A 17,969-nucleotide genomic window follows, 5' to 3' on the forward strand; every position below is an offset into this window, starting at 1 on the left:
GGTTTTCATTTTTAACCCAAGCGGTGGACACTTCAAGCATGAAAGTTTACAATACTCCTGTGCTGCTATCAAACTTTGCAGAGTCAGATCTGTAAATCTACTGGTTTTAATTTGTAAAGCTTAATGCCATCCTATATTCTGTAAAGAAAATTATATCCTCTAATTCTTTTTAAAGTGTTTCAACAGCAGAGAATTTTTTTTCTCAATTGCACTATATTAGGGCTGTGGGAAATTAATATTTGATGACAAACAAGAGTAAAAGTCCTCTTTTTGGGGTAAAAACCCACAAAATGAGATGAAGAATAGAAAGCACTGCTGACATTCAAAATCAAGATTTTCCATTTACTAAATAGGCTCTTTGACCAACTAAGCCAAAGGACAAACAGGTGCGAAACATTAAAAAGCCTGCTTAGAGAGTTAAACAGCCCTAAACTGAGATAAAGAAGGAAAAGGACTGCTGGCATTCAAATTCAAGATTTTCCATTTACTAAATAGGCTCTTTGACCAACTAAGACAAAGGACAAACAGGTGTGATACATTAGAAAGCCTGCTTAGAGAGTTAAACAGCCCTAAACTGAGATAAAGAAGGAAAAGGACTGCTGGCATTCAAATTCAAGATTTTCCATTTACTAAATAGGCTCTTTGACCAACTAAGACAAAGGACAATCAGGTGTGATACATTAGAAAGCCTGCTTAGAGAGTTAAACAGCCCTAAACTGAGATAAAGAAGGAAGAGGACTGCTGGCATTCAAATTCAAGATTTTCTGTTTACTAAACAGGCTCTTTGACCAACTAAGACAAACAGGTGTGATACATTAGAAAGCCTGCTTAGAGAGTTAAGAAGCCCCAAACTGACATAAAGAAAGAATAGCACTGCTGGCATTCAAATTCAAGATTTTCTGTTTACTAAACAGGCTCTTTGACCAACTAAGCCAAAGGACATAAAGGTGAGATACATTAGATAAACGGATTAGAGATGCATAGATAGGAGGCATTTCAAAAATAAATCAACTGGTTTTACATTGTCATGCTTGACGCCTTTCTTCCTTTATATCTCTTAGATAGAAGAGATTTTTAATCTCACAATTGCACTATCAGTCACAAGTGAAACACCTATTTTTAAGATAGGAAGCATCTTTGTGAGGAGATGAAAACAAGGCACTGCTGAGATTTGAACTCAGGATCTCCTGTTTACTAGACAGGCACTTTAACCAACTAAGCCACAGCACCAGAAGATGGCATGCATTTGAAATCCAAGGAAGATTGAAGCACCAATCGAACATTCAACTGGTTAGCGCAGCAAAACAATATTGAGCTTGAGTTCCATTCCACGTAGAGCAGAAACATGGAATAAGATTTCAATCTCAGTCATAACACTTAAGAAGCCAAATAAATTTTGAAGAGCATTCATTTAAAAGACTGACAAATTTACAGAAGCTGTATCGAGGACAAAGGCTTTGAAGTTTTGCAATTGAATGAGCCATCTTTTAGCACAGCTGAAATTTGGGACTTGTTTTGCTTCCAAGTTATGACACAGAATAGACAGATTGAAGAAATGCCATGGCAAAACCAAAAGGAGGAAAAATTATGACTAATTGATATTAAAAACCTCAGCACTGGTTCATTTCTGATAGAGTTTTCCCCAAGCTAACTTCAAACAACAGGCACTGTAGTTGACGAGATAAGGCAACTCTGACAAAAGCCAACATACAATCTTCAGTGAAAAAACACTGACTGGTAAAAACCCTCTCAACATCTTCCCACCTAAACGCACAGGTGCTATGTAGACGAGGTGGCCGAGTGGTTAAGGCGATGGACTGCTAATCCATTGTGCTCTGCATGCATGGGTTCGAATCCCATCCTCGTCGGATTAAGCTGCTTCTTCTTTCGTGTTGAATGGTTTGGTTTTCATTTTTAACCCAAGCGGTGGACACTTCAAGCATGAAAGTTTACAATACTCCTGTGCTGCTATCAAACTTTGCAGAGTCAGATCTGTAAATCTACTGGTTTTAATTTGTAAAGCTTAATGCCATCCTATATTCTGTAAAGAAAATTATATCCTCTAATTCTTTTTAAAGTGTTTCAACAGCAGAGAATTTTTTTTCTCAATTGCACTATATTAGGGCTGTGGGAAATTAATATTTGATGACAAACAAGAGTAAAAGTCCTCTTTTTGGGGTAAAAACCCACAAAATGAGATGAAGAATAGAAAGCACTGCTGACATTCAAAATCAAGATTTTCCATTTACTAAATAGGCTCTTTGACCAACTAAGCCAAAGGACAAACAGGTGCGAAACATTAAAAAGCCTGCTTAGAGAGTTAAACAGCCCTAAACTGAGATAAAGAAGGAAAAGGACTGCTGGCATTCAAATTCAAGATTTTCCATTTACTAAATAGGCTCTTTGACCAACTAAGACAAAGGACAAACAGGTGTGATACATTAGAAAGCCTGCTTAGAGAGTTAAACAGCCCTAAACTGAGATAAAGAAGGAAAAGGACTGCTGGCATTCAAATTCAAGATTTTCCATTTACTAAATAGGCTCTTTGACCAACTAAGACAAAGGACAATCAGGTGTGATACATTAGAAAGCCTGCTTAGAGAGTTAAACAGCCCTAAACTGAGATAAAGAAGGAAGAGGACTGCTGGCATTCAAATTCAAGATTTTCTGTTTACTAAACAGGCTCTTTGACCAACTAAGACAAACAGGTGTGATACATTAGAAAGCCTGCTTAGAGAGTTAAGAAGCCCCAAACTGACATAAAGAAAGAATAGCACTGCTGGCATTCAAATTCAAGATTTTCTGTTTACTAAACAGGCTCTTTGACCAACTAAGCCAAAGGACATAAAGGTGAGATACATTGGATAAACGGATTAGAGATGCATAGATAGGAGGCATTTCAAAACTAAATCAACTGGTTTTACATTGTCATGCTTGACGCCTTTCTTCCTTTATATCTCTTAGATAGAAGAGATTTTTAATCTCACAATTGCACTATCAGTCACAAGTGAAACACCTATTTTTAAGATAGGAAGCATCTTTGTGAGGAGATGAAAACAAGGCACTGCTGAGATTCGAACTCAGGATCTCCTGTTTACTAGACAGGCGCTTTAACCAACTAAGCCACAGCACCTGAAGATGGCATGCATTTGAAATCCAAGGAAGATTGAAGCACCAATCGAACATTCAACTGGTTAGCGCAGCAAAACAATATTGAGCTTGAGTTCCATTCCACGTAGAGCAGAAACATGGAATAAGATTTCAATCTCAGTCATAACACTTAAGAAGCCAAATAAATTTTGAAGAGCATTCATTTAAAAGACTGACAAATTTACAGAAGCTGTATCGAGGACAAAGGCTTTGAAGTTTTGCAATTGAATGAGCCATCTTTTAGCACAGCTGAAATTTGGGACTTGTTTTGCTTCCAAGTTATGACACAGAATAGACAGATTGAAGAAATGCCATGGCAAAACCAAAAGGAGGAAAAATTATGACTAATTGATATTAAAAACCTCAGCACTGGTTCATTTCTGATAGAGTTTTCCCCAAGCTAACTTCAAACAACAGGCACTGTAGTTGACGAGATAAGGCAACTCTGACAAAAGCCAACATACAATCTTCAGTGAAAAAACACTGACTGGTAAAAACCCTCTCAACATCTTCCCACCTAAACGCACAGGTGCTATGTAGACGAGGTGGCCGAGTGGTTAAGGCGATGGACTGCTAATCCATTGTGCTCTGCATGCATGGGTTCGAATCCCATCCTCGTCGGATTAAGCTGCTTCTTCTTTCGTGTTGAATGGTTTGGTTTTCATTTTTAACCCAAGCGGTGGACACTTCAAGCATGAAAGTTTACAATACTCCTGTGCTGCTATCAAACTTTGCAGAGTCAGATCTGTAAATCTACTGGTTTTAATTTGTAAAGCTTAATGCCATCCTATATTCTGTAAAGAAAATTATATCCTCTAATTCTTTTTAAAGTGTTTCAACAGCAGAGAATTTTTTTTCTCAATTGCACTATATTAGGGCTGTGGGAAATTAATATTTGATGACAAACAAGAGTAAAAGTCCTCTTTTTGGGGTAAAAACCCACAAAATGAGATGAAGAATAGAAAGCACTGCTGACATTCAAAATCAAGATTTTCCATTTACTAAATAGGCTCTTTGACCAACTAAGCCAAAGGACAAACAGGTGCGAAACATTAAAAAGCCTGCTTAGAGAGTTAAACAGCCCTAAACTGAGATAAAGAAGGAAAAGGACTGCTGGCATTCAAATTCAAGATTTTCCATTTACTAAATAGGCTCTTTGACCAACTAAGACAAAGGACAAACAGGTGTGATACATTAGAAAGCCTGCTTAGAGAGTTAAACAGCCCTAAACTGAGATAAAGAAGGAAAAGGACTGCTGGCATTCAAATTCAAGATTTTCCATTTACTAAATAGGCTCTTTGACCAACTAAGACAAAGGACAATCAGGTGTGATACATTAGAAAGCCTGCTTAGAGAGTTAAACAGCCCTAAACTGAGATAAAGAAGGAAGAGGACTGCTGGCATTCAAATTCAAGATTTTCTGTTTACTAAACAGGCTCTTTGACCAACTAAGACAAACAGGTGTGATACATTAGAAAGCCTGCTTAGAGAGTTAAGAAGCCCCAAACTGACATAAAGAAAGAATAGCACTGCTGGCATTCAAATTCAAGATTTTCTGTTTACTAAACAGGCTCTTTGACCAACTAAGCCAAAGGACATAAAGGTGAGATACATTGGATAAACGGATTAGAGATGCATAGATAGGAGGCATTTCAAAACTAAATCAACTGGTTTTACATTGTCATGCTTGACGCCTTTCTTCCTTTATATCTCTTAGATAGAAGAGATTTTTAATCTCACAATTGCACTATCAGTCACAAGTGAAACACCTATTTTTAAGATAGGAAGCATCTTTGTGAGGAGATGAAAACAAGGCACTGCTGAGATTCGAACTCAGGATCTCCTGTTTACTAGACAGGCGCTTTAACCAACTAAGCCACAGCACCAGAAGATGGCATGCATTTGAAATCCAAGGAAGATTGAAGCACCAATCGAACATTCAACTGGTTAGCGCAGCAAAACAATATTGAGCTTGAGTTCCATTCCACGTAGAGCAGAAACATGGAATAAGATTTCAATCTCAGTCATAACACTTAAGAAGCCAAATAAATTTTGAAGAGCATTCATTTAAAAGACTGACAAATTTACAGAAGCTGTATCGAGGACAAAGGCTTTGAAGTTTTGCAATTGAATGAGCCATCTTTTAGCACAGCTGAAATTTGGGACTTGTTTTGCTTCCAAGTTATGACACAGAATAGACAGATTGAAGAAATGCCATGGCAAAACCAAAAGGAGGAAAAATTATGACTAATTGATATTAAAAACCTCAGCACTGGTTCATTTCTGATAGAGTTTTCCCCAAGCTAACTTCAAACAACAGGCACTGTAGTTGACGAGATAAGGCAACTCTGACAAAAGCCAACATACAATCTTCAGTGAAAAAACACTGACTGGTAAAAACCCTCTCAACATCTTCCCACCTAAACGCACAGGTGCTATGTAGACGAGGTGGCCGAGTGGTTAAGGCGATGGACTGCTAATCCATTGTGCTCTGCATGCATGGGTTCGAATCCCATCCTCGTCGGATTAAGCTGCTTCTACTTTCGTGTTGAATGGTTTGGTTTTCATTTTTAACCCAAGCGGTGGACACTTCAAGCATGAAAGTTTACAATACTCCTGTGCTGCTATCAAACTTTGCAGAGTCAGATCTGTAAATCTACTGGTTTTAATTTGTAAAGCTTAATGCCATCCTATATTCTGTAAAGAAAATTATATCCTCTAATTCTTTTTAAAGTGTTTCAACAGCAGAGAATTTTTTTTCTCAATTGCACTATATTAGGGCTGTGGGAAATTAATATTTGATGACAAACAAGAGTAAAAGTCCTCTTTTTGGGGTAAAAACCCACAAAATGAGATGAAGAATAGAAAGCACTGCTGACATTCAAAATCAAGATTTTCCATTTACTAAATAGGCTCTTTGACCAACTAAGCCAAAGGACAAACAGGTGCGAAACATTAAAAAGCCTGCTTAGAGAGTTAAACAGCCCTAAACTGAGATAAAGAAGGAAAAGGACTGCTGGCATTCAAATTCAAGATTTTCCATTTACTAAATAGGCTCTTTGACCAACTAAGACAAAGGACAAACAGGTGTGATACATTAGAAAGCCTGCTTAGAGAGTTAAACAGCCCTAAACTGAGATAAAGAAGGAAAAGGACTGCTGGCATTCAAATTCAAGATTTTCCATTTACTAAATAGGCTCTTTGACCAACTAAGACAAAGGACAATCAGGTGTGATACATTAGAAAGCCTGCTTAGAGAGTTAAACAGCCCTAAACTGAGATAAAGAAGGAAGAGGACTGCTGGCATTCAAATTCAAGATTTTCTGTTTACTAAACAGGCTCTTTGACCAACTAAGACAAACAGGTGTGATACATTAGAAAGCCTGCTTAGAGAGTTAAGAAGCCCCAAACTGACATAAAGAAAGAATAGCACTGCTGGCATTCAAATTCAAGATTTTCTGTTTACTAAACAGGCTCTTTGACCAACTAAGCCAAAGGACATAAAGGTGAGATACATTGGATAAACGGATTAGAGATGCATAGATAGGAGGCATTTCAAAACTAAATCAACTGGTTTTACATTGTCATGCTTGACGCCTTTCTTCCTTTATATCTCTTAGATAGAAGAGATTTTTAATCTCACAATTGCACTATCAGTCACAAGTGAAACACCTATTTTTAAGATAGGAAGCATCTTTGTGAGGAGATGAAAACAAGGCACTGCTGAGATTCGAACTCAGGATCTCCTGTTTACTAGACAGGCGCTTTAACCAACTAAGCCACAGCACCAGAAGATGGCATGCATTTGAAATCCAAGGAAGATTGAAGCACCAATCGAACATTCAACTGGTTAGCGCAGCAAAACAATATTGAGCTTGAGTTCCATTCCACGTAGAGCAGAAACATGGAATAAGATTTCAATCTCAGTCATAACACTTAAGAAGCCAAATAAATTTTGAAGAGCATTCATTTAAAAGACTGACAAATTTACAGAAGCTGTATCGAGGACAAAGGCTTTGAAGTTTTGCAATTGAATGAGCCATCTTTTAGCACAGCTGAAATTTGGGACTTGTTTTGCTTCCAAGTTATGACACAGAATAGACAGATTGAAGAAATGCCATGGCAAAACCAAAAGGAGGAAAAATTATGACTAATTGATATTAAAAACCTCAGCACTGGTTCATTTCTGATAGAGTTTTCCCCAAGCTAACTTCAAACAACAGGCACTGTAGTTGACGAGATAAGGCAACTCTGACAAAAGCCAACATACAATCTTCAGTGAAAAAACACTGACTGGTAAAAACCCTCTCAACATCTTCCCACCTAAACGCACAGGTGCTATGTAGACGAGGTGGCCGAGTGGTTAAGGCGATGGACTGCTAATCCATTGTGCTCTGCATGCATGGGTTCGAATCCCATCCTCGTCGGATTAAGCTGCTTCTACTTTCGTGTTGAATGGTTTGGTTTTCATTTTTAACCCAAGCGGTGGACACTTCAAGCATGAAAGTTTACAATACTCCTGTGCTGCTATCAAACTTTGCAGAGTCAGATCTGTAAATCTACTGGTTTTAATTTGTAAAGCTTAATGCCATCCTATATTCTGTAAAGAAAATTATATCCTCTAATTCTTTTTAAAGTGTTTCAACAGCAGAGAATTTTTTTTCTCAATTGCACTATATTAGGGCTGTGGGAAATTAATATTTGATGACAAACAAGAGTAAAAGTCCTCTTTTTGGGGTAAAAACCCACAAAATGAGATGAAGAATAGAAAGCACTGCTGACATTCAAAATCAAGATTTTCCATTTACTAAATAGGCTCTTTGACCAACTAAGCCAAAGGACAAACAGGTGCGAAACATTAAAAAGCCTGCTTAGAGAGTTAAACAGCCCTAAACTGAGATAAAGAAGGAAAAGGACTGCTGGCATTCAAATTCAAGATTTTCCATTTACTAAATAGGCTCTTTGACCAACTAAGACAAAGGACAAACAGGTGTGATACATTAGAAAGCCTGCTTAGAGAGTTAAACAGCCCTAAACTGAGCTAAAGAAGGAAAAGGACTGCTGGCATTCAAATTCAAGATTTTCCATTTACTAAATAGGCTCTTTGACCAACTAAGACAAAGGACAATCAGGTGTGATACATTAGAAAGCCTGCTTAGAGAGTTAAACAGCCCTAAACTGAGATAAAGAAGGAAGAGGACTGCTGGCATTCAAATTCAAGATTTTCTGTTTACTAAACAGGCTCTTTGACCAACTAAGACAAACAGGTGTGATACATTAGAAAGCCTGCTTAGAGAGTTAAGAAGCCCCAAACTGACATAAAGAAAGAATAGCACTGCTGGCATTCAAATTCAAGATTTTCTGTTTACTAAACAGGCTCTTTGACCAACTAAGCCAAAGGACATAAAGGTGAGATACATTGGATAAACGGATTAGAGATGCATAGATAGGAGGCATTTCAAAACTAAATCAACTGGTTTTACACTGTCATGCTTGACGCCTTTCTTCCTTTATATCTCTTAGATAGAAGAGATTTTTAATCTCACGATTGCACTATCAGTCACAAGTGAAACACCTATTTTTAAGATAGGAAGCATCTTTGTGAGGAGATGAAAACAAGGCACTGCTGAGATTCGAACTCAGGATCTCCTGTTTACTAGACAGGCGCTTTAACCAACTAAGCCACAGCACCAGAAGATGGCATGCATTTGAAATCCAAGGAAGATTGAAGCACCAATCGAACATTCAACTGGTTAGCGCAGCAAAACAATATTGAGCTTGAGTTCCATTCCACGTAGAGCAGAAACATGGAATAAGATTTCAATCTCAGTCATAACACTTAAGAAGTCAAATAAATTTTGAAGAGCATTCATTTAAAAGACTGACAAATTTACAGAAGCTGTATCGAGGACAAAGGCTTTGAAGTTTTGCAATTGAATGAGCCATCTTTTAGCACAGCTGAAATTTGGGACTTGTTTTGCTTCCAAGTTATGACACAGAATAGACAGATTGAAGAAATGCCATGGCAAAACCAAAAGGAGGAAAAATTATGACTAATTGATATTAAAAACCTCAGCACTGGTTCATTTCTGATAGAGTTTTCCCCAAGCTAACTTCAAACAACAGGCACTGTAGTTGACGAGATAAGGCAACTCTGACAAAAGCCAACATACAATCTTCAGTGAAAAAACACTGACTGGTAAAAACCCTCTCAACATCTTCCCACCTAAACGCACAGGTGCTATGTAGACGAGGTGGCCGAGTGGTTAAGGTGATAGACTGCTAATCTATTGTGCTCTGCATGCATGGGTTCGAATCCCATCCTCGTCGGATTAAGCTGCTTCTTCTTTCGTGTTGAATGGTTTGGTTTTCATTTTTAACCCAAGCGGTGGACACTTCAAGCATGAAAGTTTACAATACTCCTGTACTGCTATCAAACTTTGCAGAGTCAGATCTGTAAATCTACTGGTTTTAGTTTGTAAAGCTTAATGCCATCCTATATTCTGTAAAGAAAATTATATCCTCTAATTCTTTTTAAAGTGTTTCAACAGCAGAGAATTTTTTTTCTCAATTGCACTATATTAGGGCTGTGGGAAATTAATATTTGATGACAGACAAGAGTAAAAGTCCTCTTTTTGGGGTAAAAACCCACAAAATGAGATGAAGATTAGAAAGCACTGCTGACATTCAAAATCAAGATTTTCCATTTACTAAATAGGCTCTTTGACCAACTAAGCCAAAGGACAAACAGGTGCGAAACATTAAAAAGCCTGCTTAGAGAGTTAAACAGCCCTAAACTGAGATAAAGAAGGAAAAGGACTGCTGGCATTCAAATTCAAGATTTTCCATTTACTAAATAGGCTCTTTGACCAACTAAGACAAAGGACAATCAGGTGTGATACATTAGAAAGCCTGCTTAGAGAGTTAAACAGCCCTAAACTGAGATAAAGAAGGAAGAGGACTGCTGGCATTCAAATTCAAGATTTTCTGTTTACTAAACAGGCTCTTTGACCAACTAAGACAAACAGGTGTGATACATTAGAAAGCCTGCTTAGAGAGTTAAGAAGCCCCAAAATGACATAAAGAAAGAATAGCACTGCTGGCATTCAAATTCAAGATTTTCTGTTTACTAAACAGGCTCTTTGACCAACTAAGCCAAAGGACATAAAGGTGAGATACATTGGATAAACGGATTAGAGATGCATAGATAGGAGGCATTTCAAAACTAAATCAACTGGTTTTACATTGTCATGCTTGACGCCATCTTTCTTCCTTTATATCTCTTAGATAGAAGAGATTTTTAATCTCACAATTGCACTATCAGTCAGAAGTGAAACACCTATTTTTAAGATAGGAAGCTTCTTTGTGAGGAGATGAAAACAAGGCACTGCTGAGATTCGAACTCAGGATCTCCTGTTTACTAGACAGGCGCTTTAACCAATTAAGCCACAGCACCAGAAGATGGCATGCATTTGAAATCCAAGGAAGATTGAAGCACCAATCGAACATTCAACTGGTTAGCGCAGCAAAACAATATTGAGCTTGAGTTCCATTCCACGTAGAGCAGAAATATGGAATAAGATTTCAATCTCAGTCATAACACTTAAGAAGCCAAATAAATTTTGAAGAGCATTCATTTAAAAGACTGACAAATTTACAGAAGCTGTATCGAGGACAAAGGCTTTGAAGTTTTGCAATTGAATGAGCCATCTTTTAGCACAGCTGAAATTTGGGACTTGTTTTGCTTCCAAGTTATGACACAGAATAGACAGATTGAAGAAATGCCATGGCAAAACCAAAAGGAGGAAAAATTATGACTAATTGATATTAAAAACCTCAGCACTCGTTCATTTCTGATAGAGTTTTCCCCAAGCTAACTTCAAACAACAGGCACTGTAGTTGATGAGATAAGGCAACTCTGACAAAAGCCAACATACAATCTTCAGTGAAAAAACACTGACTGGTAAAAACCCTCTCAACATCTTCCCACCTAAACGCACAGGTGCTATGTAGACGAGGTGGCCGAGTGGTTAAGGCGATGGACTGCTAATCCATTGTGCTCTGCATGCATGGGTTCGAATCCCATCCTCGTCGGATTAAGCTGCTTCTTCTTTCGTGTTGAATGGTTTGGTTTTCATTTTTAACCCAAGCGGTGGACACTTCAAGCATGAAAGTTTACAATACTCCTGTGCTGCTATCAAACTTTGAAGAGTCAGATCTGTAAATCTACTGGTTTTAATTTGTAAAGCTTAATGCCATCCTATATTCTGTAAAGAAAATTATATCCTCTAATTCTTTTTAAAGTGTTTCAACAGCAGAGAATTTTTTTTCTCAATTGCACTATATTAGGGCTGTGGGAAATTAATATTTGATGACAAACAAGAGTAAAAGTCCTCTTTTTGGGGTAAAAACCCACAAAATGAGATGAAGAATAGAAAGCACTGCTGACATTCAAAATCAAGATTTTCCATTTACTAAATAGGCTCTTTGACCAACTAAGCCAAAGGACAAACAGGTGCGAAACATTAAAAAGCCTGCTTAGAGAGTTAAACAGCCCTAAACTGAGATAAAGAAGGAAAAGGACTGCTGGCATTCAAATTCAAGATTTTCCATTTACTAAATAGGCTCTTTGACCAACTAAGACAAAGGACAAACAGGTGTGATACATTAGAAAGCCTGCTTAGAGAGTTAAACAGCCCTAAACTGAGATAAAGAAGGAAAAGGACTGCTGGCATTCAAATTCAAGATTTTCCAGTTACTAAATAGGCTCTTTGACCAACTAAGACAAAGGACAATCAGGTGTGATACATTAGAAAGCCTGCTTAGAGAGTTAAACAGCCCTAAACTGAGATAAAGAAGGAAGAGGACTGCTGGCATTCAAATTCAAGATTTTCTGTTTACTAAACAGGCTCTTTGACCAACTAAGACAAACAGGTGTGATACATTAGAAAGCCTGCTTAGAGAGTTAAGAAGCCCCAAACTGACATAAAGAAAGAATAGCACTGCTGGCATTCAAATTCAAGATTTTCTGTTTACTAAACAGGCTCTTTGACCAACTAAGCCAAAGGACATAAAGGTGAGATACATTGGATAAACGGATTAGAGATGCATAGATAGGAGGCATTTCAAAACTAAATCAACTGGTTTTACATTGTCATACTTGACGCCATCTTTCTTCCTTTATATCTCTTAGATAGAAGAGATTTTTAATCTCACAATTGCACTATCAGTCACAAGTGAAACACCTATTTTTAAGATAGGAAGCTTCTTTGTGAGGAGATGAAAACAAGGCACTGCTGAGATTCGAACTCAGGATCTCCTGTTTACTAGACAGGCACTTTAACCAACTAAGCCACAGCACCAGAAGATGGCATGCATTTGAAATCCAAGGAAGATTGAAGCACCAATCGAACATGCAACTGGTTAGCGCAGCAAAACAATATTGAGCTTGAGTTCCATTCCACGTAGAGCAGAAACATGGAATAAGATTTCAATCTCAGTCATAACACTTAAGAAGCCAAATAAATTTTGAAGAGCATTCATTTAAAAGACTGACAAATTTACAGAAGCTGTATCGAGGACAAAGGCTTTGAAGTTTTGCAATTGAATGAGCCATCTTTTAGCACAGCTGAAATTTGGGACTTGTTTTGCTTCCAAGTTATGACACAGAATAGACAGATTGAAGAAATGCCATGGCAAAACCAAAAGGAGGAAAAATTATGACTAATTGATATTAAAAACCTCAGCACTGGTTCATTTCTGATAGAGTTTTCCCCAAGCTAACTTCAAACAACAGGCACTGTAGTTGACGAGATAAGGCAACTCTGACAAAAGCCAACATACAATCTTCAGTGAAAAAACACTGACTGGTAAAAACCCTCTCAACATCTTCCCACCTAAACGCACAGGTGCTATGTAGACGAGGTGGCCGAGTGGTTAAGGCGATGGACTTCTAATCCATTGTGCTCTGCATGCATGGTTTTGAATCCCATCCTCGTCGGATTAAGCTGCTTCTTCTTTCGTGTTGAATGGTTTGGTTTTCATTTTTAACCCAAGCGGTGGACACTTCAAGCATGAAAGTTTACAATACTCCTGTACTCCTATCAAACTTTGCAGAGTCAGATCTGTAAATCTACTGGTTTTAGTATGTAAAGCTTAATGCCATCCTATATTCTGTAAAGAAAATTATATCCTCTAATTCTTTTTAAAGTGTTTCAACAGCAGAGAATTTTTTTTCTCAATTGCACTATATTAGGGCTGTGGGAAATTAATATTTGATGACAAACAAGAGTAAAAGTCCTCTTTTTGGGGTAAAAACCCACAAAATGAGATGAAGAATAGAAAGCACTGCTGACATTCAAAATCAAGATTTTCCATTTACTAAATAGGCTCTTTGACCAACTAAGCCAAAGGACAAACAGGTGCGAAACATTAAAAAGCCTGCTTAGAGAGTTAAACAGCCCTAAACTGAGATAAAGAAGGAAAAGGACTGCTGGCATTCAAATTCAAGATTTTCCATTTACTAAATAGGCTCTTTGACCAACTAAGACAAAGGACAATCAGGTGTGATACATTAGAAAGCCTGCTTAGAGAGTTAAACAGCCCTAAACTGAGATAAAGAAGGAAGAGGACTGCTGGCATTCAAATTCAAGATTTTCTGTTTACTAAACAGGCTCTTTGACCAACTAAGACAAACAGGTGTGATACATTAGAAAGCCTGCTTAGAGAGTTAAGAAGCCCCAAACTGACATAAAGAAAGAATAGCACTGCTGGCATTCAAATTCAAGATTTTCTGTTTACTAAACAGGCTCTTTGACCAACTAAGACAAACAGGTGTGATACATTAGAAAGCCTGCTTAGAGAGTTAAGAAGCCCCAAACTGACATAAAGAAAGAATAGCACTGCTGGCATTCAAATTCAAGATTTTCTGTTTACTAAACAGGCTCTTTGACCAACTAAGACAAAGGACAAACAGGTGTGATACATTAGAAAGCCTGCTTAGAGAGTTAAGAAGCCCCAAACTGACATAAAGAAAGAATAGCACTGCTGGCATTCAAATTCAAGATTTTCTGTTTACTAAACAGGCTCTTTGACCAACTAAGCCAAAGGACATAAAGGTGAGATACATTGGATAAATGGATTAGAGATGCATAGAAAGGAGGCATTTCAAAACTAAATCAACTGGTTTTACATTGTCATGCTTGAAGCCATCTTTCTTCCTTTATATCTCTTAGATAGAAGAGATTTTTAATCTCACAATTGCACTATCAGTCGCAAGTGAAACATCTATTTTTAAGATAGGAAGCTTCTTTGTGAGGAGATGAAAACAAGGCACTGCTGAGATTCGAACTCAGGATCTCCTGTTTACTAGACAGGCACTTTAACCAACTAAGCCACAGCACCAGAAGATGGCATGCATTTGAAATCCAAGGAAGATTGAAGCACCAATCGAACATGCAACTGGTTAGCGCAGCAAAACAATATTGAGCTTGAGTTCCATTCCACGTAGAGCAGAAACATGGAATAAGATTTCAATCTCAGTCATAACACTTAAGAAGCCAAATAAATTTTGAAGAGCATTCATTTAAAAGACTGACAAATTTACAGAAGCTGTATCGAGGACAAAGGCTTTGAAGTTTTGCAATTGAATGAGCCATCTTTTAGCACAGCTGAAATTTGGGACTTGTTTTGCTTCCAAGTTATGACACAGAATAGACAGATTGAAGAAATGCCATGGCAAAACCAAAAGGAGGAAAAATTATGACTAATTGATATTAAAAACCTCAGCACTGGTTCATTTCTGATAGAGTTTTCCCCAAGCTAACTTCAAGCAACATGCACTGTAGTTGACGAGATAAGGCAACTCTGACAAAAGCCAACATACAATCTTCAGTGAAAAAACACTGACTGGTAAAAACCCTCTCAACATCTTCCCACCTAAACGCACAGGTGCTAAGTAGACGAGGTGGCCGAGTGGTTAAGGCGATGGACTTCTAATCCATTGTGCTCTGCATGCATGGTTTTGAATCCCATCCTCGTCGGATTAAGCTGCTTCTTCTTTCGTGTTGAATGGTTTGGTTTTCATTTTTAACCCAAGCGGTGGACACTTCAAGCATGAAAGTTTACAATACTCCTGTACTGCTATCAAACTTTGCAGAGTCAGATCTGTAAATCTACTGGTTTTAGTATGTAAAGCTTAATGCCATCCTATATTCTGTAAAGAAAATTATATCCTCTAATTCTTTTTAAAGTGTTTCAACAGCAGAGAATTTTTTTTCTCAATTGCACTATATTAGGGCTGTGGGAAATTAATATTTGATGACAAACAAGAGTAAAAGTCCTCTTTTTGGGGTAAAAACCCACAAAATGAGATGAAGAATAGAAAGCACTGCTGACATTCAAAATCAAGATTTTCCATTTACTAAATAGGCTCTTTGACCAACTAAGCCAAAGGACAAACAGGTGCGAAACATTAGAAAGCCTGCTTAGAGAGTTAAACAGCCCTAAACTGAGATAAAGAAGGAAAAGGACTGCTGGCATTCAAATTCAAGATTTTCCATTTACTAAATAGGCTCTTTGACCAACTAAGACAAAGGACAATCAGGTGTGATACATTAGAAAGCCTGCTTAGAGAGTTAAACAGCCCTAAACTGAGATAAAGAAGGAAGAGGACTGCTGGCATTCAAATTCAAGATTTTCTGTTTACTAAACAGGCTCTTTGACCAACTAAGACAAACAGGTGTGATACATTAGAAAGCCTGCTTAGAGAGTTAAGAAGCCCCAAACTGACATAAAGAAAGAATAGCACTGCTGGCATTCAAATTCAAGATTTTCTGTTTACTAAACAGGCTCTTTGACCAACTAAGACAAACAGGTGTGATACATTAGAAAGCCTGCTTAGAGAGTTAAGAAGCCCCAAACTGACATAAAGAAAGAATAGCACTGCTGGCATTCAAATTCAAGATTTTCTGTTTACTAAACAGGCTCTTTGACCAACTAAGACAAAGGACAAACAGGTGTGATACATTAGAAAGCCTGCTTAGAGAGTTAAGAAGCCCCAAACTGACATAAAGAAAGAATAGCACTGCTGGCATTCAAATTCAAGATTTTCTGTTTACTAAACAGGCTCTTTGACCAACTAAGCCAAAGGACATAAAGGTGAGATACATTGGATAAATGGATTAGAGATGCATAGAAAGGAGGCATTTCAAAACTAAATCAACTGGTTTTACATTGTCATGCTTGAAGCCATCTTTCTTCCTTTATATCTCTTAGATAGAAGAGATTTTTAATCTCACAATTGCACTATCAGTCGCAAGTGAAACACCTATTTTTAAGATAGGAAGCTTCTTTGTGAGGAGATGAAAACAAGGCACTGCTGAGATTCGAACTCAGGATCTCCTGTTTACTAGACAGGCACTTTAACCAACTAAGCCACAGCACCAGGAGATGGCATGCATTTGAAATCCAAGGAAGATTGAAGCACCAATCGAACATGCAACTGGTTAGCGCAGCAAAACAATATTGAGCTTGAGTTCCATTCCACGTAGAGCAGAAACATGGAATAAGATTTCAATCTCAGTCATAACACTTAAGAAGCCAAATAAATTTTGAAGAGCATTCATTTAAAAGACTGACAAATTTACAGAAGCTGTATCGAGGACAAAGGCTTTGAAGTTTTGCAATTGAATGAGCCATCTTTTAGCACAGCTGAAATTTGGGACTTGTTTTGCTTCCAAGTTATGACACAGAATAGACAGATTGAAGAAATGCCATGGCAAAACCAAAAGGAGGAAAAATTATGACTAATTGATATTAAAAACCTCAGCACTGGTTCATTTCTGATAGAGTTTTCCCCAAGCTAACTTCAAACAACAGGCACTGTAGTTGACGAGATAAGGCAACTCTGACAAAAGCCAACATACAATCTTCAGTGAAAAAACACTGACTGGTAAAAACCCTCTCAACATCTTCCCACCTAAACGCACAGGTGCTATGTAGACGAGGTGGCCGAGTGGTTAAGGCGATGGACTTCTAATCCATTGTGCTCTGCATGCATGGTTTTGAATCCCATCCTCGTCGGATTAAGCTGCTTCTTCTTTCGTGTTGAATGGTTTGGTTTTCATTTTTAACCCAAGCGGTGGACACTTCAAGCATGAAAGTTTACAATACTCCTGTACTGCTATCAAACTTTGCAGAGTCAGATCTGTAAATCTACTGGTTTTAGTATGTAAAGCTTAATGCCATCCTATATTCTGTAAAGAAAATTATATCCTCTAATTCTTTTTAAAGTGTTTCAACAGCAGAGAATTTTTTTTCTCAATTGCACTATATTAGGGCTGTGGGAAATTAATATTTGATGACAAACAAGAGTAAAAGTCCTCTTTTTGGGGTAAAAACCCACAAAATGAGATGAAGAATAGAAAGCACTGCTGACATTCAAAATCAAGATTTTCCATTTACTAAATAGGCTCTTTGACCAACTAAACCAAAGGACAAACAGGTGTGATACATTAGAAAGCCTGCTTAGAGAGTTAAACAGCCCTAAACTGAGATAAAGAAGGAAGAGGACTGCTGGCATTCAAATTCAAGATTTTCTGTTTACTAAACAGGCTCTTTGACCAACTAAGACAAAGGACAAACAGGTGTGATAGATTAGAAAGCCTGCTTAGAGAGTTAAGAAGCCTCAAACTGACATAAAGAAAGAATAGCACTGCTGGCATTCAAATTCAAGATATTCTGTTTACTAAACAGGCTCTTTGACCAACTAAGACAAAGGACAAACAGGTGTGATACATTAGAAAGCCTGCTTAGAGAGT

At 37.7% G+C, this 17,969-nt stretch overlaps 13 non-coding genes across 13 annotated transcripts; 9 read left to right on the forward strand and 4 right to left on the reverse strand.

Moving 5' to 3' along the window:
* The first annotated feature begins 1,786 nt into the window (after window positions 1–1,786).
* Window positions 1,787–1,868, forward strand: TRNAS-GCU (transfer RNA serine (anticodon GCU)). The gene has a single exon. It is a non-coding gene; the product is annotated as a tRNA-Ser (tRNA).
* A 1,191-nt stretch (window positions 1,869–3,059) lies between these two features.
* On the reverse strand, window positions 3,060–3,133 carry TRNAT-AGU (transfer RNA threonine (anticodon AGU)). The gene has a single exon. It is a non-coding gene; the product is annotated as a tRNA-Thr (tRNA).
* A 556-nt stretch (window positions 3,134–3,689) lies between these two features.
* Window positions 3,690–3,771, forward strand: TRNAS-GCU (transfer RNA serine (anticodon GCU)). The gene has a single exon. It is a non-coding gene; the product is annotated as a tRNA-Ser (tRNA).
* A 1,191-nt stretch (window positions 3,772–4,962) lies between these two features.
* TRNAT-AGU (transfer RNA threonine (anticodon AGU)) lies at window positions 4,963–5,036 on the reverse strand. The gene has a single exon. It is a non-coding gene; the product is annotated as a tRNA-Thr (tRNA).
* Window positions 5,037–5,592: 556 nt separating this feature from the next.
* On the forward strand, window positions 5,593–5,674 carry TRNAS-GCU (transfer RNA serine (anticodon GCU)). The gene has a single exon. It is a non-coding gene; the product is annotated as a tRNA-Ser (tRNA).
* Window positions 5,675–6,865: 1,191 nt separating this feature from the next.
* TRNAT-AGU (transfer RNA threonine (anticodon AGU)) lies at window positions 6,866–6,939 on the reverse strand. Its single transcript has one exon. It is a non-coding gene; the product is annotated as a tRNA-Thr (tRNA).
* A 556-nt stretch (window positions 6,940–7,495) lies between these two features.
* Window positions 7,496–7,577, forward strand: TRNAS-GCU (transfer RNA serine (anticodon GCU)). The gene has a single exon. It is a non-coding gene; the product is annotated as a tRNA-Ser (tRNA).
* A 1,191-nt stretch (window positions 7,578–8,768) lies between these two features.
* On the reverse strand, window positions 8,769–8,842 carry TRNAT-AGU (transfer RNA threonine (anticodon AGU)). The gene has a single exon. It is a non-coding gene; the product is annotated as a tRNA-Thr (tRNA).
* A 556-nt stretch (window positions 8,843–9,398) lies between these two features.
* On the forward strand, window positions 9,399–9,480 carry TRNAS-GCU (transfer RNA serine (anticodon GCU)). The gene has a single exon. It is a non-coding gene; the product is annotated as a tRNA-Ser (tRNA).
* Window positions 9,481–11,162: 1,682 nt separating this feature from the next.
* Window positions 11,163–11,244, forward strand: TRNAS-GCU (transfer RNA serine (anticodon GCU)). Its single transcript has one exon. It is a non-coding gene; the product is annotated as a tRNA-Ser (tRNA).
* Window positions 11,245–13,068: 1,824 nt separating this feature from the next.
* On the forward strand, window positions 13,069–13,150 carry TRNAR-UCU (transfer RNA arginine (anticodon UCU)). Its single transcript has one exon. It is a non-coding gene; the product is annotated as a tRNA-Arg (tRNA).
* Window positions 13,151–15,109: 1,959 nt separating this feature from the next.
* On the forward strand, window positions 15,110–15,191 carry TRNAR-UCU (transfer RNA arginine (anticodon UCU)). The gene has a single exon. It is a non-coding gene; the product is annotated as a tRNA-Arg (tRNA).
* A 1,959-nt stretch (window positions 15,192–17,150) lies between these two features.
* TRNAR-UCU (transfer RNA arginine (anticodon UCU)) lies at window positions 17,151–17,232 on the forward strand. The gene has a single exon. It is a non-coding gene; the product is annotated as a tRNA-Arg (tRNA).
* Window positions 17,233–17,969: the final 737 nt, after the last annotated feature.

This window comes from Dendrobates tinctorius, unplaced genomic scaffold (assembly GCF_039654945.1).
Source record: "Dendrobates tinctorius isolate UK_male_01 unplaced genomic scaffold, ASM3965494v1 ptg000254l, whole genome shotgun sequence".
Taxonomy (NCBI): Eukaryota; Metazoa; Chordata; class Amphibia; order Anura; family Dendrobatidae; genus Dendrobates; species Dendrobates tinctorius.